This window comes from Gigantopelta aegis, chromosome 9 (genome assembly GCF_016097555.1).
Source record: "Gigantopelta aegis isolate Gae_Host chromosome 9, Gae_host_genome, whole genome shotgun sequence".
NCBI lineage: Eukaryota > Metazoa > Mollusca > Gastropoda > Neomphalida > Peltospiridae > Gigantopelta > Gigantopelta aegis.
The window spans coordinates 34,693,487-34,720,986 of NC_054707.1; the positions used below are offsets into that span (position 1 = coordinate 34,693,487).

Consider the following 27,500-nt stretch of genomic DNA (forward strand, 5'->3'; position numbering starts at 1 on the left):
ATACCAATGCCTTTAATATGCCAGTTGTGGTGCACTGGCTGGGCACAATGTGTAGAGACACTGATATTGTAAACAATAAAAAATTTAGTATGTAAGTTTAGTCGGTAACATTTCAACTTATTTTCGTGCTTATATCCAATTAAGGTTCAAGCACGCTGTCCTGGACAGTGGCATTACACCTACAGATTGAGTTGTTAAAACTCGCTTTGGGTGGGAGCCAATACTGGGCTGCGAACTCTGTACGTCCTAGTTTTATGTCCGATGGCCTAACCATGACATCACACCGAGGCCGGTAGTCGTTAAAATATTTTATTTGTCAGAAACATCTTACGAAGGGAGTAAATTCAGGATAGTCTCTTTAAAAGTTTAGCTGAACTGGGTTATCTCCCTTGGTAACATGTTTTAAACTTTAAATAAATGAATGAATGTATGTTTAACAACACCCCAGCACTAGAATAGACATCAACACAAAAATAGACATCTGCTACTGGGAATGAATGAAGGAATGAATGAATGTTTAAGGACACCCCAGCACAAAAATACATATCGGCTATTGGGTGTCACAAATGGTAAGTATATGAAAATATTATTTATATTAGTCCTTTAGTAACACTTTATATGTTATACATTTCTCCTTCTAAAGTTTGAGAATAAATGAATACTTTTTTAGTGTTCATTAATTAGGATCACCTCCACTGCACTATATATATATATATATATATATATATAGTGTATATATAATTATGTAAAACTATAGAGTAAGGAGCTGGGGGGGGGGGGGGGGGATATAATGCAATACATAAATCAAGGTAAGTATATTTTTAAATTTTTTATAGAAGTCAAAGTGTTTCAAAACTTTACAATTAATTCTGGATGGAATTTAAAAAGATTCCAAAACATTTCTGTTGCCAAATATATCAATGGAAACTGGTATTGAAAACTACATTTTGCTAAATTTTATGAGATACAAGTTGAGTTAATTTGAATATCTAAGATCTTTGCATGTCCCGACTGTTACAAGGTATTCCTTGAAGTCGGAATAATATAACATATTCGAACATCTCCAATTCATTCACGTAAGTAGGGACCGGCCTGGGTGGCATCATGGTTAGGCCATCGGTCTATAGGCTGGTAGGTACTGGGTTCGGATCCCAGTCGAGGCATGGGATTTTTAATCCAGATACCGACTCCAAACCCTGAGTGAGTGCTCCGCAAGGCTCAGTGGGTAGGTGTAAACCACTTGCACTGACCAGTGATACATAACTGGTTCAACAAAGGCCATGGTTTGTGCTATCCTGCCTGTGGGAAGCGCAAATAAAAGATCCCTTGCTCGGAAAGAGTAGCCCATGAAGTGGCGACAGCGGGTTTCCTCTCAAAATCTGTGTGGTCCTTAACCATATGTCTGACGCCATATAACCGTAAATAAAATGTGTTGAGTGCGTCATTAAATAAAACATTTCTTTCTCTTTTTTTTTTCTCATTGCGGTATTTTTTTTTTTTTTTATTACAAACTGAGCCATCATTTCTAGGGAATCCCGTTTTGCTATTTATTATTACGAACTAAAGCGATAAGACTTCTCTCGAGACTTCTGTTTGTTTGTGATACTGTTTGGGTCCAGAACAATAGGTAAGAGAAATGGCTTTCAATGTAATAAATTTTACATGCATACGCCCCCACACTAGCCCGGAAGATATGTGCAATATTTGAGGAAAATATGCATTTCATGATACATGCATGCGCTTTGGCACACTGTTAGGGCATGCCCTAAGAAAGATTTTTAGCTATAGGACCATCGCAGATTTGTCCTATGGCCATAATGGCGTCCATTTTACAAAATGGCTGCCACTTTTTGTTATTTTACCAGTAGCTCAGGTTCTAGACCCCCTCGATGGCTACGACAGTGCCTTAATATCTGCTATAGTGCACGGGGAACATAAAGTCAATACTTTTCTTAACGTACACGGCGAGTTATTTCCCTCAAAATAGCTAATTTAAAATGGCGGGGATATTTTTTAAGGTTGTTGAAAATTTATTTTCTTAATAATGATGCACACTTCAATCGGGATTTTGTGAGTACAGTAGGTTATACATTTGTGGTTTGTGTGGCCATTTGTTGCACTATTTCGGTTGAGAAACAGTTCAATTCAATTCAATTCATTTATTTGCCAAAGCAATTGCCTATAGGCATAAAGATAATTTTACATAATAAATTTACATAATTACGAAAAAACAGCGACATCAGGCAAACGTGTAAATATACATGTAACATGGTGTATTGCGTCTATACCGATTTGTAAAAGATGTAATAACAGGTTAGGAATAAATAGAAAACTGAATAACAATTTCAGGATGGACACCGTTTATAATTAATTAGCAAGTTTTGAATACCAGCTATATTAAGGGTATTTAAAGAGATTCGGACACAGTATAAACTTACTATGTCCCTCCGGACTAAATCTGCTAAGCATCCATAGAAAGCTTAACGAAGAAAACATATACATGTACAAACTTTGATTCATCGATATTCAGAGGCAGATCTAGAGGGGGCAGGGGCCCAGGCTCCCCCTAAATTTTGCAAGTTATAATTTTATAATATATTACTTAATTTTTTTACGATCCCCTTCCAAACCTCACCCAAAGTTCCCTTGGCATTCTGTCTCAAGTCACTGGGTCCCCCAATTGATTTTCTGGATCCGCCACTGGGGGGGGGGGGGGGGGTTGTAGGCCCTTAGGCGAGCGCTAAATTTACCACTGAGCCTACACATAGACACAATCCTTTCCCCGTCTCAGCTAGTGGTTCGATGACTGGTATGTCAAAGGCCGTCTTATGTGGTATCCTACTTATGGGTAGGTTCCTATAAAAGTTCCTTTGCTGCTTTTTTGGTAAGAGTAGTCAATGTAGGAAGGAAGGAAATGTTTTATTTAACGACGCACTCAACACACTTTGTTTACGGTTATATGGTGTAGGACATATGGTTACGGACCACACAGATATTGAGAGAGGAAACGCGCTGTCGCCACTTCATGGACTACTCTTTTCGATTAGCAGCAAGGTTTTTTTTATATGCACCATCCCACAGACATGGTAGCACATATCACGGCCTTAGATATACCAGTCGTGGTGCACTGGCTAGAACGAGAAATAACCCAATTGGCCCACCGGCGGGTATCAATCCCAGACCGGCCGCGCATCAAGTGAGCGCTGTACCACTGAGCTACGTCCTGCCCCAGTCAGTATAGGAATCTGCATATAAAAGTTGTAACAACAGTAGCGGGTTTCCTCACTGTAAACAAAACATCAAAATGACCCTCCCCGCACACTTCTGCAAATTTAAATTGTGTGTGATCCATTTATCGGTCACGCAGAAATAAATCCAGGTAGCCCATTTTAATTTTGCATAAACCGTTATAGTCAAGTAAAATTATGGTGATCCAAATTTCGCAAGAGCAACACGCGAACGAAACGATCGTTCTCGCAATTTTCAGAGGGACTGATACCTTAGACTCCAAATAACCGTGATTTAAAATGAGCTGAATGAGTTGCTAAATAAACATTCCTTTCCTTTTCTTATCCGTACATGTCTACGTAATACAATATGTTACAAAACATCTCCAACTGGAGAACAAAGGATCAATTATCAGGGCTGTAACCTCGGGGGGGGGGGGGGGGGGGGGGGGGGGGGGGGGGGGGGCAGTTGCCCCCCTTAGAATCTCTTCTTTTTTTTTACTCCAGAAAATATTATACACATCTCAGGGTTTAATTTGTATAGTGTGTCATTCATTGTTTATAAAAAGTAATACCCTCCCCCCCCCCCCCCCCCCCCCCCCCCCCCACCAGGATTTTGATCAGGGTACGGCCCTGGATATCATTAAAAAGCAGAATTAATTCAATAACATAAAATTTGTTTGTTGAAAGTAGCCCAGTGGTAAAGCGCTCGCATGGTGCGCGAGTGGTCTACAATCTCATTGTCAGGTTGGGCGGTGTCTCCCAAACCTAGTATCGTATCCAGTCTCTGGGACAGCAATGTCTGGGATGCTGACCACTGGAGATTTCCTAACCGGGGGACCAACCACAAGCACAGCAAAATAATCTTCCAATAAACTGTCCTCTTCAGATGGTGTTGCTCCATCCTCTAATTTTGCTGTGTGTAGTTTCCTCTCTGGTGTCTTAGGCAAGCGGCGATGTGGTCTCTGTTTCTTCACCGGAGTTTGAGGCAGTAACCGTCTTGGCTGGTCATCCTGAGAAGGTATGGGAAGTGAACTAATGGGCAAGATACGATGCCTCTTTCAGTTGTTGAATAACTTCCGGATTGTAATCCCCCATGATAAATTATTAACAATGGAAGAAAACAACTACTTCCAAACATCAAAAAAACAACACTGAATGACCATCAGGGGAAACAACCACCTTAAGACTCATAACTAAAAGTGCACCATCTCCCAACAGTCTTAAACATACCTAAAATAAATGTACACCACAAAGAGGAATAAAAAACTGGCTGCTGTTAGATCCACATGTAATAGTGGAGCTAATTTTAATTATATTGGTAACCGCTACTTCTCAGACGCACGTGCGTTTTTAAAAATATGAAAAATACATCAATAAAAATTAATTAAACACACCAGAATGACCAGAAACACCTCTGAATCACGGAACTGAATAAATTTTAACTAAAGTATGATTTCGTAGGGTTTCTTTAAACTTTTTTTTTAAAAGATAAAGCACTCGAGTTGCAAACATCTACGCGCTCGATTAGGATCACAGCTTATAAAGGGGCAGTAACTCTAAATACTGTATGTTTTGTAAACTAAATAGTAAATATTTATTTATCATTTTATGGATACTAACTTGTGTTAACGGTTTTATCACCATTAAAAAAAAAATAATAATAATAATTGTATGTAGGTAAAGACGTCTATCGAGAAGCATATGCACTGGAAATCAAGATATTTATGTGCGTACGGTTTGGAAGTAAGGGTTGAAATTATTCAATCTGTCATTATCTGATTAAAATTAGCTCTACTCACACTACTGGTCTCACTAGTAGATCTAACAGCATTGAATGAACTCCCATGTCCAGGTGACATTTCATCTATAAATAACAATTTAAATATCGACCAATTTAATATCGGCCTTTACTGCCCCGGAACCACCCACAGGCAATGTCAGAGGCTGGACCTGTGGTAGGCGTGCCTGAACCTTTATTGGATATGGGCACATAAATAGAGTTCCCATTCCAATATCGGCTTTTATAACGTTATTCGGGAGCATACAAATTCTAAAAATATCGGGCGCAGTCTATTTCAACATTGAAAAGACAGGTAAAAGTGCAGTAATAAATTTTAGATTGTATACTAGTATAAACCGATTTTATGGATATACCATCACTGTTGTTTTTTTCCATCTTGAAACAAATTTTATGTAAAATTTTATATTGAAATTAGTTTCCGGCATACTTCGTAATTCATACAAATCATTTCGTATACCCTCGGCATAATCCTGAATGTTTTCAAATTATTTTCAAATCACTGGCATGATTTTGCAAGTAAGGTTTTGATTGGTCGAATGAAAGGTCAGCTGGACATGAGCTCCAATGGGCTGCTGTTAGATCCACATGTAATAGTGGAGCTAATTTTAATTAGATTGGAAATTATTGACTTGAGAGTTGAGTTCTAGTGACTCTCTCAATCACGATTCACGGTCGACTCCATGTCTACTCCGTGGCCAGGGTTTCTGCCAGAAGGTAAAACGGGTATTTCGCCATACCCACATTTGGTAGGACTTTCCCTTGGCACTGTCATGTATAAAGAACATTATAAATACTTAATATAAATAGCGTTAGGGTTAGGGTTAGTGACAGTGCAGGGCTTCTAGAATTTTATAAAAATTCACTAGCCATGGGATCAGTGATTTAAAAAAATGTTCTGACCATGATTACAGTTTTACTAATAGTAATAATCAGATGTCACCTAAAGAGGGAGATAGAGTTTAAAACCCCTTGGGGGTGGTAAGAGGGGACAGGATGTTCATATTTACAAAATAAAGACATAAATGCAGCATTTGACAAGGGTTTTTTCCACTAGCCATCGGGCTAGTTATAGTAGTTATTTACTAGCCCAACACTGAATATCACTAGCCATGGGAGTGGGGCTACCTAATCTAGAAGCCCTGCAGTGCCAAAGAAAAGTCCTTCCCCACATTTTTTGGCTGATTTTTTTGTTTTTTTAAGTTAAACTTTTGGAAAGAGTTTGACCCGTACCCACCTCTATATCAAAGACTCTAAAGACTAACCCTAACCCTATCCCTAAAACCACCTTAAGTTTTGAAAGGGGGGTATGGGTCGAACTCGTGCCAAACTGTTGACAAAATGAATTACTGTTATCATTACTGTATGATTTTCTTAACCCTAACCCTAAACTTAGCAACTTAACCCATTTTCTTTATGGGGGAGGGGGCCCTCCCAATACCCCGTTGACTGTGGTTGTATTCAATTCCATAGTGCCATACCCAAAAAAATTCTTTCTGGCAGAAACACTGATGGTCCAGTGATAAAGTGCTTGGCTGATCTGATGCGAGGTCAGTCTAGGATCGATCCCCGTCGGTGGGCCAATTGCATGGGTTATTTCTGGGAATCTCACTCTAGCCAATGCACCACGGTTGGTATATCAAAACACCGTGGTATGTCCTATCATAAGGTTGACAACAGTCACTCTTCGCATCCTTGTTTTGGTTTCGTACTCAATAAATATAACATATCTTTCAGTGTTCGAGATTAATGGTATTCCGATATCCCGGGGATACCAGAATTTAAATTTAAATGTACCCAGTCTAATGCTATGCCGTAACAATATCTCAACCAACTCATACCCAGTCTAATGCTACACTGGAGCAATAGCAGCATGGCAATGGACTGGGAACCTCTAAGTCACTATTGTTTTTGTTGGATGTTTCCTCCCTTCAAATTTTATTTGAGATATTGATTCCCCATCTGCAGAAAATTGATACAGGTAGATTTATCATTAGTAATGTCAGAAACACTTATAGATTACTGCTAAATATTAATTTATGTCAGTATTACTGAAAAATAGATGTGATTTCGATTACAGCGTAGCAGTAGACTGGGAACGAGAACAGAGTCATCCAAGTTTGTTACAGTGTTATTTATGAATTTCATTTACGTTGGATACTAAATTCTCAGGTGGGATACCAGATTTTGAAATGTTAGTATCCAACTGGGATACTGCCCAAATTTTTTAATCTCGATCACTGTCTTACCGTAATTTCACTTGAAATCCATATTTCGTAAAAGGTACAATTTTTAAATCACAAGATTTTCTTCAAACACATTCAGGTGCATTACTTACTTAATCGTCTTCGTGTGCAATCATATATATGGCCGATACCAAAGAACGCCAATGTTGTCTGTCCGTTGCAAGCTTCGTCACCTGGCTCCAACTCTCTTTCCACAATGGGTCCAGCGCATGGCCAGTCTTGGGATGGATGTCGGTGGCATTCTGCAGACGTGTCCAATCCATTTCCATCTGCGGCGTTTAACTTCAAGAGAGATGGGCTGCATGCCTGTCCTTTCTTGGAGTTCCTATTCAGGTGCATTGGTAATGTACAAACATAATTTCAACAGCAATTTGCCATTGGAATTTTTCCAGCTTTTTTCTGGTCGATATCTCCTTCGCAAAAAACATGATATTTGCTGCGGCTGTGGATGTTGGCAGTAGGCAATCGGTACCCCGAGGTGGAGTACCCGGATGTTGTAGAGGTACTGCCCGGGGGAGTGGTAGTGACCCCGTGGTGACCGGATCTAGGGAGGTCACGTGGTGATCCATGTGGGTGCTTGTAACTTTCCCACAGTCCTGGGCGATATGGTGCGTTTGGACACATGGAAAGGCCTAGGCAACGGCCGTTATGGATTCGCCTGCGTCTAGGCGGCCGATGGCATTGTTTGCTCCGGCACGGTTCACTGAGACGTGGCATGTCATGGAATTGTCAAACTGTCGGCCAGATGACACGAGGCCAGGCAAGCGAACACCCTGGACTTTTAGACTGTCAGGCGTTCATGTTGCACGTGCCAGACAACTCACGTGCATGGTGACATGGTTTTGCACGTGGCGCTGCGTTTTTGCGAATATTTCACATTTTTTGGAACTTTATGCTACCAGTAGCTGCGTTTATCAATAAATGTAACCGTGGGAATGTGGTTTGATAGATACTAAGATAGATAGATAGATAGATATATTGTTTTGTGGGGGTTTTTGTGGGGGTTTTCAAGAGCGTTATTTTGTATTACTCACTAAGGCACGAACATTATAAATTTCGGTTTCTCCGGTTTCTATTGCAGACTTGATTTCGACCAATGGGAGAAACATTAATTCTACCCAACGATGCATCCGATTGGGATTCTGCACGATGCCGCTGTGGAAATGCCCGGACCATAGCATCTGCGCATGCGCACAGAAACTACGGCGGAAAGTGCACCTCTTCAGCGTCGTCCTATTCGAGATCAAGCGGCGGTGTCGTGCCACTGCGCATGCGCATGCACATGCGTCACGTTCATCGTGTTACGCTTACTCCAGATGCAACGGTGGGGATTAGTTTACTGAACTGGTTCGAAACAGAACTCGACCAACTGTAGGAGAAAACAACGAAATGAATTCAGAATGAGGAAGAAAGAAAGAAGATTTTAAAGAAGAAGAAGATGAATGAAGAACAATGGTGTAAAAACTTGAAACCAAGTGTAATTATAGCTGCTTGAGTTATTTTTATCACAAAATTTAACTTACTGAATTTAGGCTCTTTGGACGCGTTGCTGTAATAAGCGACTACCTGTCTTAAGCGGTCGCTCAACTCTACTCTTTTGTGACGGCTTAAGACAGGTTTAACTGTATTTCGTTCCAGAGGCGTAGGTTGGGGGGGGGGGGGGGGGGGGTTCGGACGAACCCCCACCTCCACCACCACCACCACCCACGCTGAAGCAAATGGTCCACTTTCAGAATGTGCTCCAATGATGTTGTTAAACAAAACAAACTTTAAGAAACAAACTACTTGGCTGAAGCCAATGGCATTCAGTTTAAAGTTTGTTTTGTTTAACGACACCATTAGCGCACATTGATTTTTTTAAATCATCGGCTATTGAATGTCAAACATTTAGTAATTTTTACATATAATCAATATTATGATCTTACAAGGAATTTTGTATATGCACCATCCCACAGGCAGGATACCCCATACCACGGCGGTTGATATGCCAGTCGTGGTGCACTGGCTGAAACGATCCGCAGACAAATGTGCGTGCGTGCGTGAGCATACATAATGTAGATGCACATCATTTCCAATTGATCCATTGACGGGGATCGATCCTAAACTGACCGTGCATCAGGTGAGCGCTTTGTCACACTGATTTTTTTTTTTTTTTTTTTTTCTTATATCCAATAAAGGTTCAAGCACGCTGTCCTGGGCACACACTTCAGCTATCTGAGCTATCTGTCCAGGGCAGTGGGCTAGTGGTTAGTTGTTAGTGAGAGAGAAGAGGGTGTGGTGGTCTTAAATCTACCCACTGAGTGGTTAAAACACGCTCTGGGGGTGCGAGCCGGTACCGGGCTGTGAACCCTGTACCCACCAGCCTTATGTCCGATGGCCGAACCACGACACGACCGAGCCTCACGCACTGAGTTACGTCCCGCCCCATAATTTACGTGAAGGCGAGATTATAAGAATACAACATATGCGGCCATGTTAATTTATAACTTGTGTCTAATGACCTCACGTCACCATCTCACGTTAATTTGACGTCATATATTGCCAACGACGTCATGTTATTCGCAAATTCGCAATGAGAGAATAATACATGAGTGCATTAGTGATATCCCATGTGAGATAGAAACTTTTCTTAAACAAATGGCTTTCCCACATGGGCCATATTCTATCTTGGCATATGCAGCCGGGTGAGACACGTCAAAGACAGAAATTTCAGGTTACATGACTTTCCCACATGGACCACTGGTTTCTCAGACCTTCGTATGGTTTTTAAAAACCCGTGTGTTAACAACCCAGGAGTTACCTAAAAATCGCACTACTCAAATGGGCTATTTTACGAGGAGGGGTGGAAATCACACTCCTCAAAATGCAGAGGAGTGAAAAATCGCACCCTCTCAAAACCCCTAATCAGATTTAGAGGCAAGAGACCGAGAGGAATTGCACCCATGAACATGATTAAGTTTGAGGAGTAATGATTTCTAAATTAAATATCTTAAGAGTTAATGTTTTGTGTTTTCAAAATAAATATCCTAATTTAACTAATATGATGGCTGTTCTCAAAGATGAAGGAATGGGCCATTGCAGTCTTACACAAGAAAAAGAAACACCATGAACACATTTGTCGATTTCTTGTGTATTATATGCATATCATGTTGCATTAAAATTCTGAATCATGATAATCTGTTAACTATTTATGGATAAAGAATTGAAACTGATATGTTTGTGTTTATTCTGTTTTATTTAAAACAAGTACAATAATTTTATTCTTCATCGCAGAATGATATGATTTCTCTATGGACACAAACCTGTGAAGTGAATGTGAATTGACATTGTAACAACTATGGTATTGCTATTAAGAATTCTAACTGTAAAATGTCTAATAAAACTCACAAAAAATAATGTCAGTAGGCCTATTTGTAAATAATTTAAACTAAACAGAAATTCAAAGTGTAACAACCACATGGCACAGGGTTATCACATTTATCATGATAAATGTCTTTGTTTGTGGCTATGTAAAGACAACTACAGATCATAGGCATACACGGTAGTACAGAAGTTAGATCGTTACGTACGTACTAGTATAAAAAAAAAAAGGTGGTTTGTGATTGCATGTCGAACGTACAGATATTCTAGTTGAATGTAAGTTATTCATTACGTTCAGTGCTACACGCACGCACAAACGCATTTCATCTCCTACCTCTCCATTTCCCCTCTCTCTTTGTTTCGCTCTATTCCTCTGTCTGCCCCTCTCTCCCCTTCTCTTTCTTTGTCCCTCCGTCCCCGCCCCCCTCTCTCTCCACCATCCCCCTCTCTCTCTCTCTCTCTCTCTCTCTCTCTCTTTCCCCCTATCCCTCTCTCTCTCTCTCTCTCTCTCTCTCTCTCTCTCTCTCTCTCTCTCTCTCTGTCACCGTTGTTTCTGTTTGTCACGTTGTAAAACACACACACACACACACAGTTATCGGGAACAAACTAGTCGACTCATAAGTTACAGAAACGGAAATCTGTGATGTCGGCCGCCCTATTTTTAATGTGTATTTTGAGGCATTCTATATTAACGTTTTTATTGCATAAAGTTTGTGTCGAAATTGAAATATATTGGGGGCGGGGACAAATGGAACACAGTTGGAAGATTCTACACTACCAGAGCTTGGTACCCTTCACTGGCGTAGGCAGGATTTTATATTGGGATTGGGGGGGGGGGGGGGGGGCAAGGGCAACCCACACTATGTATATACACGTGTCTGTATGATTTTTATAAAATATAATAGTTTTAAAAATAAGTTTGATGGGGGTGGGGGCGAGTTCCCGTGGGCCTCCTCCCAACGCCACTGCAGGGGCGGTGCATGACCGTACCACTTTTAAAAGAGGCACTTTTGTGGGTTATATTTGTTGTATTTGTGAAAATGTCCTTCTCAATTGAATTTGAAAGAAAAGTCTGTCAACCTTGTACCACTATATTTTACACTGCCGCCCCTGCTCTAGTAGCCTCTCCGGCTCCCCCTCACCCTTTTGAGCTCTAGGTTAGCTCCTGCTTGTCGTGGTTTCGTGTTTGCTGTATCATGCGCAATTGTAGAACGTGCCGGTGGGTATACAGGCTTGGAACAGATATGTTTTATCGACCACCTTAAATACTTGTCGTAATCCTCAGGGATGAAGTGGTCACTGCAGATCCTATCCAATCGTGATGGTCGTTTCCATTACACACGGGTTCGGTTTAAGAACCACTTCCATGCAAACCCCGTGATTGTCGGTTTGTTTAAAGTTCGGAAAAACTGCTGCTTTTATACATCCTAACACTAAACAGTGGTTCACCATATTTTACATTTGAAAACTGTCGCCAAAAGAATATTCCATCCATACAATTCAATTCAACAGAATAAAATTTTCGCGTTTTAAAAATACACGTATTCCACCTTCCCAGTCTGAAATGCTGTGAATCACGCTAACATGTTATGCCGGTTAGCGCGTCACGGGGTCACGTGACTTAGGTCGTGGAGTCGACAGGCGTTTTGGCAAGCGATGGGGAAAACGCGAATTTTTATTGCGAATATATTAAAAACGGGTATATTTTTTAACATTTATTTTATTGATACTTCATATATATTGTAAAAGGTATACGTAGATACCAAACAATAGTGAATTACGTTTTTGATAAACATTGATCTTTAACGTTTGCCATTGTAACCAAAATCTGATATAGAGTTCGTACCCGATCCATCAGTGCCCCTCCTCCCCCCCCCCCCCCACTGCCAAAGTCGTTCCTATGGGCCCGTAGTGTATGTCTATATTGTATTTACGTTATTTGCATGTCTCAAACAATTTGTTTTCTTCTTCAAATTGTATATTAGTGTCTGCGGAACAGGTGAGGGCCAACAGGGCCATGGTCTCCTCCTTTCCCTGTTACTGTGCTCAAAAGACTGGAGATGCCATAGCCCCTATTTTAACATCTGAAATTTAAACGTATTCCTAGTGAGCATACCTCCGGACCCCCACTAACAGGTTCGGGCCCTCAAATACATGTATTCTCTCTCACACACACACACAGAATGAATGTTTAACGACACCCCAGCACAAAAATATACACACACCACATATACACACACCACAACTTTTGAACTGACAGCATACTACTAGTAACTCCCACCCCCACTTTCAAATACACTCCGCTGGCCCTGTACATAATACAAAAAAGTGTGTTGTTTCTAAAACACCTTTCCGTTTAGTTTTGTGAAATTACTGATTTAAAAAATAATAATTTATTAATAAATGAAAAATCGACAACATGATAAATGCCATGGGAGATAGGACGAACCCACCAAACCATCCCCCTTACCAAAAACAGTGAACAAAACACACAAATAAACAAAATTGCACACAACATAGATACAATGAAGAAAATATAATATTTCAACAAGAGTTTATTGAAATAACATAAATATTTTAATTTTAAAAACATACACACACTGAGAATGGATAGGTTTTTGGCAATACATACAAACGTCTCGTTCTCTAGCGATTCACTGTTGTTGTTTTTTGTATTTAGTCATATAATAGATCCGTTATTCAGTCTTTAGCCATTCTTTGTGTAATGCCTCACCGTCTGAAAAAATATGACCACTTTTCCTGTTCGTACAGTGGTGGACAAAGTAATTTTATGCGACCAGTCGCTTCAAAACACACTACCGAATAGGTGTTAAAAGCAAGACTATAGTGTGTATGGTAACGACGCGACCTCTATGGGGGAGATAATTTCTGGGCCCTCGCCATTGTTTGTAATTGGTTACTATTCATAACAATAAAATATTTAAGTAAATAATTAAAACCCAGAAACGATTATTAAAAACAAAAAAAGTCAATAGGACAGTGCTTTGACCTACATACGGTGCAGCAATATGTGAATTGATAACTATTTACCGGCCTTGGTGGCGCAGTGGTTAAGCCATCGGTCTCCAGACTGGTAGGTACTGGGTTCGGATCCCAGTCGAGGCATGGGATTTTTAATCCAGATACCGGCTCCAAACCTTGAGTGAGTGCTCCGCAAGGCTCAATGGGTAGGTATAAACCACTTGCACCGACCAGTGATCCATAACTGGTTCAACAAAGGCCATGATTTGTGCTATCCTATCTGTGGGAAGCGCAAATAAAAGATCCCTTGCTGCCTATTGTAAAAGTGTAGCCTATGTGGCGACAGCGGGTTTCTTCTAAATAAAATTTAAAAAAACTGTCAGAATGACCATATGTTTGACGTCCAATAGCCGATGATAAGATTTAAAAAATCAATGTGCTCTAGTGGCGTCGTTAAATAAAACAAACTTTACTTTGATAACTATTCACTGTCACTGCTCAAGTCGAGGATTCTTCTGCGTTTGACAGGCACAGGACTGGAAGATTTGTTCAGGACATTAAAGAATTTATCAAAAAGTTTCATGTCATAAGTGTCTTTTTAGCGGTGTTTGCATTTTGTTTAGCGGAGATAACTTCATCGATCATGAAATCTTTCATGTGTCGTCACGGTTAGATCTAATACTTGACGTCGTCTGCAAGTGGTCCGGTCTCAACGGCGTTTGACAATTCGCTACTGAGGATAACCGAGATTTATTAAAAACATGTTCGTAATCAGCTCCGTCAATACGTACTTTGTATTCAGAATTGTCCAGCACAGCTTGAATCGTTCCATAGCCCTTTTTGTCAAGACCGACAGTTTTTTCCGATTACATAATCCATGTTTTTCGTAATAGCATGCCCGCGAGGTGAGGGTGTTTTTGGTGGGTTCATACATGCGTTAAGTCGGTTAAGTGCTCGGTTGTGTCTCAGGATTCAACCACCTCGGTGGATCCATTGAACTGACTGGATTTTGCAGTGCACCACAACTGGTCAAAGGCCGTGGTATGTGCTATCCTGTCTGTGCGATGGTGCATATAAAAGATCCCTTGCTGATAATGAAAAAAGGTAGCGGATTTCCACTTTAAGACTCCGATAGCCGACAATTAATAAATTTCAACTTATTTTCGTGCTTATATCCAATTAAGGTTCAAGGACGCTGTCCTGGGAACGCACATCAGCTATCTGGGCTGTCTTTCCAGGACAGTGGGTTAGTTGTTAGTTGGTTAGTGGTTAATGAGAGAAGAGGGTGTAGTGACCTTACACCTAACAATTGAGCTATGGGTTGGAGCCGGTACGGGGCTGCGAACCCTGTACCTACCAGCCTGTAGTCCGATGGCTTAACCACTGCGTTATTTTTACTACGATCAAAAAACGTACATTTTCGTCCTCAAATGAGGGCGCGGGGGGGGGGGGGGGACACAATAACCCAGACCTTGTTCCTACGACCTTTAAAGTACACCCCCATTACAGCATGTGACCCTCCACTTTCCTATCGGACTGTGTAGCCGAAGCCATTTTGCACTGTCCAATTTAATACACCACACACGTTACATTCAATTAATTAAAAAGTTTAAAAAGTTGAGTACAATGATTGATTTATTCATCGGCTATTGGAAGTCAAATACTAGATAATTCTGACTTAATTATAGTCTTGAAGGAAACCCGCTACATGATTTAATTTGCAGCATGGGATCTTTTATATACACTTTACAGGATGACACCTACCAACACCTACCAACACCGTTGATATACCAGTCGTGGGATACTAGTTGGGACGGGAGAAACCCAATCAGATAATGAGTCCATTGGGGGGATTCGATCCTTCAACCCTTCGTGGTTAAACCATCGGACATAAGGCAGGTAGTTACTGGGTTGTTGATGATTATTTATATATGACTTATTATATTGTATATATTTATATGCTGATGAGCCACACGGCTTAAAGTAAATAAACTACTACTACTACTACTACTACTACTACTACCGGATTCCACTCAGAGCGAGTTTTAACGGCTCAGTGGGTAAGACCACTACACCTTCTCTCTCACTGCCCACTAACAACTAACAACTAACCCACTGTTCTAAACAGACAGCCCAGATAGCTTAGGATACAAGCACGAACACCAATAAACTTCAACCAGGACCCGAGCGACCGTCATAATATTTCTCATTGCATCTAAGCAGACGAAATAAAATCATTTGACACATTTAAATATATATATATATATATATATATATAACGACGCACTCAACACATTTTATTTACGGTTATATGGCGTCAGACATATGGTTAAGGACCACACAGATATTAAGAGAGGAAGCCCGCTTTCGCCACTTCATGGTCTACTCTTTTCGATTAGCAGCAAGGGATCTTTTATATGCACCATCCCACTGACAGGATAGTACATACCACGGCCTTTGTTACACCAGTTGTGGAGCACTGGCTGGAACGAGAAGTAGCCCAATGGAGCCACCGCGCATCGAGCGAACGCTTTACCACTGAGCTACGTCTCGCCCCAATTCCCGAGAAACGTCTGAAATCCCGGGAAATAGAAACATTGTGTACGTCTTATAAATAGAATATTAAAAAGTTAGAAGACGTTTTTCTTCGCAACGACGAACAAGTACCCCAAATTCAGCTAGCTAACTTTACGCTAAGGTTCGCGAACTAGTTGACTGGTACCTGACATGGGAATTTGATTTACCTTGAAGCCCATACGTGAATGCGGACGATGGTTTTCTGCTAGGTCTGGCTGAACTGAAACGGTGGATTTTCCCCAAACGAGAGCATTGATTAAGCAAGGCAAAGTGTTGTAAGTATTGTTTCACTGACGCTCTGATAGTGCCATAGCCGGTCCGCAGAAACTTTGGTGGGTGTGTTTTTGGTGGGTGGATATATGCGTGGAGTCATCGGGAAGGGGGTCGGGATTTAGCTCAGTCGGTTGAGTGCTCGCTTGAGGTGCTTGTGTCGCAGGACTGAACCACCACCGAGGTGCGTAGGCTGGGGTGGGGGTGGGGGTGGGGGTGTTTTGTGGGGGTGGGGGGGATTTCGGACGACAAATGGACCGCTTACAGAACTAAAACATACAGGTTTATACATATGGAGTTTCTGGTGGTGCAAAAACAAAATAGAAAAAGGTCCACTTGGTTCATATTCGTTAATTCATTCAATCATTCATTCAATCAATCATTCAATCAATTATTCATTCATTCATTCATTCATTCATTCATTCAAGTCACCAAGTAAAGCATGCAGCTTTAAATAAAATTGTATTTATTTATTTATTTATTTATTTTTGTTGCCTATGCAAAACTAATTTCCTCCTGCGGGTTTCATTACAAGAAGTTTGCTCACTGAGCGCTGACCTAATTAAATTCAATGGTTAAGTAACGTTTTAACACTGGCTTTTTCACTGTCAACACCGATCGCGAGCCAGTTCGCTCAGAATATGGAACTTTAACCATTTCTCTACCCGAAAATAGTTTTGTTATATTTTTCTGATTGATTTTTCCATCGTCATTTTTCATGTTTTTAAATCGTTTAAATTTCATTCCTAATGGAAAAGCTTGAGGATTCCCTGCTAAAATCGGAGACTCGAAGGGATTCCCTGTGTCAAGCATTTTGACAGGAGGCGGTTTCATCCCAGTTCGCTAGCCAATTAAAGCCGCACACCCTAGTTCCATCCAGCGAAAATAAATTATAATTTGGTTAATTTACAAACTTGTAACACACTTAGATCACGTTTTTATCAAATGGAGTGAAAAAGCAGGTTTTATATCGATAAATACCATGGGAATCCCCATGTCCCAATTGCTTGAACTAATTTTTAAAGTTAGTATTTTAATGTCACCGGTAGATGTCGCTCGAAGCACAACAATGCCTACGTCACGACAAATTTCACAGACTTGGGGTGCGTTTCTTTCACCTCTCCTGGACATGTTCCAACTGTTCTGTCCTGGTTGTATCCCCTCTCCAGATATCGTAAGATAATTATTGGTTTTAAGGGTTTGTAACGTTTTGTATTGAGACACTTACTTGTCTGAACTTTACTGAAAATGTTCACGAACTGTGAAGAAAAATCTCACAAATGAACAACAACAAATCGGATGTTGATTGCGCGAACCGTGCACGAGAAAACAAACCGAACCAAAATGATAACGGTCACGTGGTATACCAACGTCTGTGACATTGAAATGGAAATATCCCCTCTAAAAATAGATTAGACCTTGTCTGCTCAACGGTTTTTTCTCAAACGTGCGTCCGTTTTTAAGAAATACGAAAAATGCATTTTGTTGTATTAAAAACACCAGGATTACCAGGATTACCAAAAAACACTTCAGGTGAATGGAAATGTATATTCTAAATAATAAACGGTAAGTAAAGTGCAATTTTATTTTGTGAAAAAATGGGTTTAATAGCGAAAAACAACGCCGTAATGGTTAACAACTAGCCGTAACTAGGGTGTGTCCCTTTAATGCCTGAGATACTTGCCGAGCTATCAGTGTAAATAATTTTTTTATTGGTGCAGATTATACAATCTAATTAAAATTAGCTCCACTATTACATGTGGATCTGAAACCAGCCAGTTGGAGCTCATGTCCACCAATCAAAACCTTACTAGACAATTTTCGATTTTGAGCAATTTTCCACGGTCATTTTCATAACCATAACAACCACAAACTTCAATTAAAATTACTATGTTGTAGACATATCTTACAATTTAAGGTGGTTGTGTTTTGAAGATTTTGTGTCAAATTCATGAAACTCAACCCTCCTAAATTGACAAATTTTAATACGCTGTATGAATTCTTTATTTATTGCAAAGGAGTAAAGATATACTATTATACTATAAATTTCGTTAAAAACAAATCGTGTTTTTTCTTGATTATTTTAGTTTGGGTCGACATATAGGCAAAAAAAGGGGGGGGGGGGGGAATTGAAATTTAAAAAAAGAACTATTGTTTCTTTTAATTTATATTAAATTATTTCAAAAATTAATATAAAAGGAGCGATTTTTTTTTTTTTTTAGAAGTAACGTTATTGCTGAAAACGTAGGTGCCGATTGCCGTGACGCTAACGATAGTGAAGTGTGTGCAAGTCAGGTGAACTATAATTATTTCAGTGTGCATGTCAGTCTGAAAGAAAGAACAAACTAATTGTAAACTGAAATAAACAAAATAAAACATTATGTACAGATTAAAATGCCCCTGTTACACAAACACTCAACTCCGAGTGTCAACGTACAGCAGTATTGTCCTGTACAGCACAGGTAAATATTGTATGATTTACACCCCTTCTCTGTAATGGTCTAGTCCGGCTCGGTCATGTTAGATAACGTCTATATTTAGACGGATGCGCGTCAAAAATAGACCGCCACGTCAGCTAACTTCTAATGGGAACAAGTCATGTGAAATCCCGGGAAGTACAAACACATCGTGTACGTCTTATAAATAGAATATTCTACTCAACGACAAACAAGTACCCGACATGGTAATTTGATTTACCGTGAAGCGCATACGTGCATCCGGACGATGGTTTTCTGCTAGATCTGGCTGAACTGAAACGGTGGATTTTCCCCAAACTAAAGCATGCAAGATGTTGTAATATGCCATAGCCGGTCCGCAGAAATTCTGGTGGGGGTGTTTTTGGTGGGTGGATATATGCGTGGGGTCATCCCGGGAAGACGTCGGGATTTAGCTCAGTCGGTTGAGTGCTAGCAGCTTGAGGTGATTGTTTTACAGGATCGAACCACCTCGGTGGATACATTGAACTGGAGTATACATAACTAGAGGGCAAAAGATGTCCCCGCCAACCCACCCTCTGGCTACACCAGTTTTTTTAATTTTTTTTTTTTTTTTTTTTAATTTCGTGTATGGCTTTGGTTTTATAAATAGGGCAAGTGCCGTATATCGATTGATTCAAGCAGTGCAGCTATGTAAGAATACACCCCATAAACTTCGCAATCCCACAATCTAAACCACTGCCTGCATAATTTTTGCACAGGCGACTATCCTGCTATAGTTTTGTAACCTTTCGTGCATAAAATTATGGTACACTGGTAGTATTCCCACACACCTTGTATTTCAATGTTACTGCTCACGTCCCTCCCTTTTGTTTTTTTAAACAACATTTATCGCAACCCGACCAAAAATAAAGACGCCACGGTTTTAAACAGGTAGAGGCCGGGTCGTCGCCGCGCCTTCTATACTCTTTGTTCCTCGGCATATCAAGATTCCATGAATATGAAAGTCGAACAACAACAACAACAACAATTAAGATGAACAAGAAGAAGCAAAAAGAAACAAGACATTTTAATTTATTAGTTCTGACAAAAACTAGCATAGGATGTTTTAAATGTTCTTTTGGTTGCATTCGACGTTCGTCACTTCCGGGTTCTTGTGCTTCGATTTACTGAAGTAAAAATGGTTTCGTCGATTTAAATCACGTTGTCATCGTAAATGTACCCTGTAGTGAAATACTTGTCCTCTTGTCGGCTTTTTAATTAAACAACGATATTTGTAAATAAATTTAAGGGACACACCCTAGTTGTTAACCATGACGCCGTTGTTTTTCGCTATTAAACCCATTTTTTTCACAAATAAAATTGCACTTTACTTACCGTTTATTATTTAGAATATACATTTCCATTCACCTGAAGTGTTTTTTGGTAATCCTGGTAATCCTGGTGTTTGTAATACCACAAAATGCATTTTTTCGTATTTCCTAAAAAGGCACGTGCCTCTGAGAAAAAAACTTTGAGCAGACAAGGTCTAATATATTTTTAGAGGGGATATTTCCATTTCAATGTCACAGACGTGACCGTTATCATTTTGGTTCGGTTTGTTTTTCTCGTGCACGGTTCGCGCAATCAACATCCGATTTGTTGTCGTTTGCTTGTTGTTCATTTGGAACTAGGGCGTGCGGCTTTAAGGCAAAAACGTAATCGGCAGATCGGTTGATTTTGCTATCGACCTATGCGAATTGGCAGCCATTATTGAAAGTTTGTCTAACCTTGCATCACGTGTGACCGGGGGGGGGGGGGGGGGGGGGGGGGGGTTAACTCGTCATACGGAGGTGTCAATTAATTAAAACGTTTAAAAAGTTGAGTACAATGATTTATTTATTCATCGGCTATTGGAAGTCAAATATTAGATAATTCTGACATAATTATAGTCTTGAAGGAAAAGGTTTTTTGTTTTTTTTGTTTAACGACACCTCTAGAGCACATTGATTGTTAATCATCGGCGATTGGATGTCAAAAATTTTGTAATTCTGACTCGCAGTCAATAGAGGAAACCTTTTATATGCACCATCCCACAGACTGGGTAGCACAGCCAGTTGTGGTGCACCGACTGGAACGAGAAATAGCCTAATGGGCCCACCGACGGGGATCGATCCCAGACCGGATATAAGAACGAACACCAATACACTTCAACCAGGACCCGAGCGACCGTCATATTTCCCATTGCATCTAAGCAGATGAAACAAAATCATTTCAAACATTAAATTTATATATATATATATATATATATATATATATATATATATATATATATATATATATATATATACGACGACGCACTTAACACATTTTATTTACGGTTATATGGCGTCAGACATGTGGTTAGGACCACACAGATATTAAGAGAGGAAGCCCGCTTTCGCCACTTCATGGTCTACTCTTTTCGATTAGCAGCAAGGGATCTTTTATATGCACCATCCCACAGACAGGGTAATACAAACCATGGCCTTTACAACTAGGCTACATCCCACCCTTAATTTGAGACAAGGACACATGCTGGTATAATATGTTTGTGTATGTGTAACAATTCCAAAAGGTTCTCTAGTCAGAGACAGATGAGTGTTATATAGGGATTGAGGTATTCTTGAATGGTCGAGCTTTTTTGGGAATACATGTATTTTTCCCACGTAATTGAAGGGTAAATGTCAAATGGAAAGAAAGAAAGAAATGTTTTATTTAACGACACACTCAACACATTTTATTTACCATTTATATGGTGTCAGACATATGGTTAAGGAACACATAGATTTTGCGAGGAAACCCGCTGTCGCCACTTCATGTGCTACTCTTTCCGATTAGCAGCAAGGGATCTTTTATTTGCACTTCTCACAGGCAGGATAGCACACACCATGGCCTTTGTTGAACCAGTTATGTATCACTGGTCGGTGCAAGTGGTTTACACCTACCCATTGACCCTTGCGAAGCACTCACTCAGGGTTTGGAGTCGGTATCTGGATTATGCCTCGACTGGGATTCGAACCCAGTACCTACCAGCCTGTTGATCGATGGCCTAACCACAACGCAACCGAGGCCGGTAAATGTCAAATGGATAAAAGTACTCTGGAAGACGGCCCATATTTTCGAAGCAATCTTAGCCTACGAAATCGTAAAATTATCGTAAGCTATGACGTCACTATGACGTGTGCTGTAGTGACGTCACACCCTACGATGGTTTTACGATTTTGTAGCGCTAAGAGAGCTTCGAAAATATGGGCCCTGATCAGCTTTAGACGATTGAAATAATTATACATTTGCTTGTGACATCGATATAAATTCGTTGAAGTATCACCATAAATATGAACTTCAAATCACTCAGGGCGGGACGTAGCTCTGAGTTATAGCGCTCGCCTGATGCGAGATCGATCTCGGATCGATTCCCGTCGGTGGGCCCATTGGGCTATTTCTTGTTTCCGCCAGTGCTCCACAGCTTGTGTATTATCCTGTCTGTGGGATGGTGCATATTAAAGATGCCTTGCTGTTAATCGAAAAGAGTAGCCCATGAAATGGCGACAACGGGTTTTCTTTCTCAATATCTGTGTGGTCCTTAACCATATGTCCGACGCCATATAACCGTAAATAAAATGTGTTGAGTGTGTCGTTAAAGAAAACATTTCCTTCCTTCCTTCAAATCTCTGATGTTTTTGACTCTAGAACCTGGCTTGTGACTTTCATTGGTAAAGCGCTCGCCTGATACGCGGTCGGTCTAGGATCGACCACCGTCTGTTGGCCCATTGGGCCATTTCTCGTTCTAGCCAGTGCACCACGACTGGTATATCAAAAGCTGTGGTATGTGCCATCCTGTCTGTAGGATGGTGCATATAAAAGATCCCTTGATGCTAATGGATAAAAATGTAACGAGTTACCTCTCTAAGACTAAAGTCAAAATTACCAAATGTTTGACATACAATAGCCGATGATTAATAAATCAATGTGCTCTAGTAGTGTCGTTAACCCTGATTTCTGGGTAAACCGGCACAATTTTAAAGTCCCGTCCAGCTACCATTAATTTATTAGGAATACAACTCTAGCTACACCGGATGTTGTTTATTCTATACACAGTTGGTCATTGGGATGCATTGTTCCTATTTTTAAAAAAGGCAATGCAAACGACCCTGATAATTACAGAGGCATAACTTTAGTCAGTTGCTTAGGGAAATTATTTACTGCCATCCTAAATGAACGATTATTAGTTTTTTATAATTTGAATAATGTCATAAGTGACGCTCAATTTGGTTTTAGAAAACAGTTCTCAACGATCGACGCCGCTTTCATTCTTCAATCTTTAATTGAACGAATATTGAAGAATAAAAAGCGGCTGTATTGCTGCTTCGTGGACTATAGTAAAGCATTTGATTATGTCAATAGACAAAAACTATGGTACAAAATGATTCAACTTGGTATCGATGGTAAAATGCTTAATGTTATCCGGTCACTGTATGATAATGTGAAATGCTGCGTCAAATATAACAGAATGCTATCCAACTTTTTCAGTTGTAGAAACGGCCTTTTCCAAGGTGAAGTATTATTACCGATATTATTTTCCATGTTTGTAAATGACTGCGAAATGCATTTCTTATCAGATAATTGCCCCTATATCGACATCCAATCATTAAATATATTCCTACTTATGTATGCCGATGATATGGTTCTCCTAGCTGAAACACCAGAAGGCCTTCAGTCAATGCTCAATTCACTATCAAAATATACTACCAAATGGGACCTAACTGTAAATACAACTAAGGCTAAGGTTGTCATTTTTAGAAATGGGGGGATCATTTGAGACAACGAAAAGTGGTTATACAAAGGTGAACAGTTAGAGGTTGTAAATGAATTCATTTATCTTGGCTTATTATTCTGTTATAACGGTAAATTTAATCGAACTGAAAAACGATTCGCTGATCAGGGAAGAAAAGCCTTGTTTTCATTATTAAACGTATGCAAAAGACATTATTTTAATATTGAAACAATGCTATCTGTTTTTGACACCTATGTTAACAGTATTCTTAGTTATGGGTCAGAGGTCTGGGGATTCCACTGTGCAAGGGATGTTGAAAATATTCATACAAAATTCTGTAAAAAAACTACTTGGAGTACAACAAGGGGCCTGTAATGAATTTATATATAGTGAGTTAGGGCGTTTGCCTCTGTATATTATGAGAAAATTAAGAATTTTTAAATATTGGATTAAAATACGAAATACTGAAAAGTGTATCCTTTTAGCTATATATGAGGAAATGGAACGATTAAAGGGTAACTGGGTAACACAAGTCAAACAAGAACTAAATAGGCTTGGACTAAACTATATATGGAACATACCAAATGTTGGTAACAGAGAATATAATATAATTAAGGAAAGAATTTACGATAATTTTAAACAACATTGTTTTAGTCGAATAACGACTTCACCGAAAGGTACCTTATATAAATTTTTGTTACTTGAATTCAAGCTACAAACATATCTTAGACAACCCATACCATTAAATCACTTAAAAGAAATATCAAAGATCCGAATTAGTGCACACAAATTAAATATAGAAATCGGAAGGTATAGGAAAATTGACAGGGCCGAAAGAAAATGCACTATTTGTAACTATAATGATATAGAAGACGAATACCATTTTATCCTTATTTGCCCAGCTTTGAATGATTTGAGGAATAAGTATATAAAACAATGTTACCACAGACGTCCAAGCGTATTTAGGCTCATTGAACTATTAACAACTGAAAACAATAAAGACATCAATAACCTGGGAAAATATTTAGTTTTGGCAAATAAAGTTAGAGACGATTTACTGAAGCTTACTTAAAATATGACATCCACAAACCTGCCGTTTCATTAGCAAGTATATTAATCATATTTCATCTGGTATACATCAATATATACCTATATATTTAGAATTAGAATTATTACTATACCACGATAATGTTTATAGTGCACATATATATGTACATCCCACCACTATTACTAGTATGCTATGTTAATATTACCATTAATTCTTAAATCACTCTCCACCTGTATTTGTATATTTGTATATATACCGTGATTATATATGTATGTATTTATGCTGATAAGTTTGTTTAACTTAAGGCAAATAAAGAACTTGAACTTGAAAAAATTCCATATGGAAATTCAAGAACAAAAGAACGGCACGCGATTACTCAACTTTTAAACAATGACGGCAGTTCTCCACTAATTACAACACCAGAGTTTGATGAAATAATCGCGTCTTTGACGGCTTGATAAACAATGAACCACACCTGTTGTAACGGGTGTAAGTAGCAAATTAAATCGGATAATTATTTATGTGTGTTCATACATACAGATCTAGTGCCGGATTTATAAGGGGGCAAAGGGGGCAATTGTCCCGGTGTAAAGGTATACTATTGCCCCCAGTATAGTTCTGCCCCACGGTAATATTATACCGGTATAAAACTGCCCGTAGGGCAATCAAAATGTATTATTTAGATCAAATTAAACTGCATGAAATTAGCAAACAATTAATACTGATACAGTACATTTGGAAAGGAAAAACAAGTCAAAACTACTAAATAAAAATCATATTAAATGCTTGGGTTATACACGTTCTATGCAGCATTTCACAAAATAAAAACTTTATTTTTTAAACAATTTATAGAATATTTATATATATATATATATATCCTGTTCAATTATTTAGACCATAAGTTTTGTGAAAATGTTACATTTAATTCAATCCTTGTTTTCTTTACATTTGCATGAAAACAAACCCCAAACCCCGACAGGTTTTATATACAATTCATCCTCTAAAATGCACGAAGTTGGACTTATTTTCGTTTTACAAAAATCTCTGTTTTGAATGCAGGTTCTTTCTCCTATAAATAACTAAGGCATAACAAAAGATTAGGATACGAGGCTACGTGAAGGCCATTATAGGTTGGTTCATTGAATCACGGTCATGTGTTTTGAAACGTAAAATGTGTGCCAACTTTGTCTAACCTTTTCTTTAAGCATATACGTAAAAATACATGTAACCATTCCATGTACATGCAGTATACTGAATCAGTTTTGCCGATACATTATTTATTTGAATTTTATGTTATAAATTATATATTTACATTCCGTACCTAACCTAACACAACTAGGGTGTAGTAACAAACAAAAATCAGCTTACACAAGGTCAGGGTGTTACAGAGTCCCACAGTGTTAGGTCTGGTAGGTCCTCCCTTTTCCACAATGTTTTTAATTGGGGTCCCTTGTGGTCAAATCTATAGTATTTGTAAGTAGTTACTTGGTGTAAAGCAGACTACTCAAACTGATTTTGTATATGAAAAATTTGGTAGATTTCCTTTGATTGTGCATAGACATTATAGAATTATTACGTTTTGGTTGAAAATTATAAAAGGTGACAACAGGAAATTTACAAAAATATGTTATGATATGATGGTAAGTGATATGGTTTTGTTCCCCAGTAAAATTAACTGGGCTATACGTGTTAGAAATTTGTTAAATAATACTGGCTTTTCTATAGTCTGGCAAAAAATCAGGGTGCAGGGAATAAAATGGCGTTTTTATCATTATTAAAGCAAAGATTAAAAGATATGTTTATACAGGGATGGCGCTCGCGATTAAACCTTTCTTCAAGAGCATCACTATACCGACATTTTTCAAATATTTAGACAGTATTTCTGTTGGAAAATATAGAACTGCTTTAACGAGACTACGTATTGCTGCTCATAGATTATTAATTGAAACGGGAAGATGGGCAAAACCTAACCCAATTGCACTGGAAAATCGTAAATGTGTTACTTGTAATTAAATAGAAGATGAATTTCATTTTATACTTGTTTGTCCTATGTACAAATCTATCAGACATTACATACCAAAATATTACAAAAATAACCCTAGTATGTTCAAATTTACTTATTAAAACTGTTAAATAACACCAATGAAAGAATAGTAAGACGGTTAGGTGTGTATTGTTTTAAAGCCTTTGAAAAAAGAAACATAATTTTGTATAATTAAGTTTTCCTTGAATGTGAATGCATAAGTTGAACGTTTGTTATATATATTTATATATTATGTGTATCTTTAATTTTGCATTTAGTTATTTTATAAACATCATGTTAATACTCATGGGAGCCATGTCGCTAATGTATCCGATTTATGTGTCAATACGATTTTACACGTTGTATACAAACATTATATCTTTGTGTATATGTATATATTATGTGCTCAAGGGTCATTAGGCCTAATGCGAATAAAGTTATTATTATAGTGTTGCTTGGGGGGTGGGGGGTGGGGGGAGTTGTAATGCGCAAAGCAATTTTGTAAGCCAAAAACCTATTTTTTAAGACTTTTTGGGGGATTCCACCACTTGCCCATCCCCTAGACACGGCCCTGAATGTCCACAATACGATAACATTGTTTGTATGTCGATGGTCAATAACATATTATTTTCCAAGTATAATGTATGATTGCATGTGCTGTTGTAGCATTGTGTAAACCACATGAAATACAATGAACATCAAGAGATTAAGGCCTCACCCCAACCGCTCCCCCCCC

General features: G+C 39.0%; 1 protein-coding gene across 1 annotated transcript in view; it reads left to right on the forward strand.

The window, feature by feature from the left end:
• The first annotated feature begins 16,246 nt into the window (after nucleotides 1-16,246).
• LOC121381314 overlaps nucleotides 16,247-27,500 on the forward strand; it is a 14,443-nt gene continuing 3,189 nt past the window's right edge. Inside the window, exon 1 of the mRNA XM_041510573.1 lies at nucleotides 16,247-16,468. The gene's annotated coding sequence lies outside the window, so the exon portion shown is untranslated. The remainder of the gene's footprint in view (nucleotides 16,469-27,500) is intronic.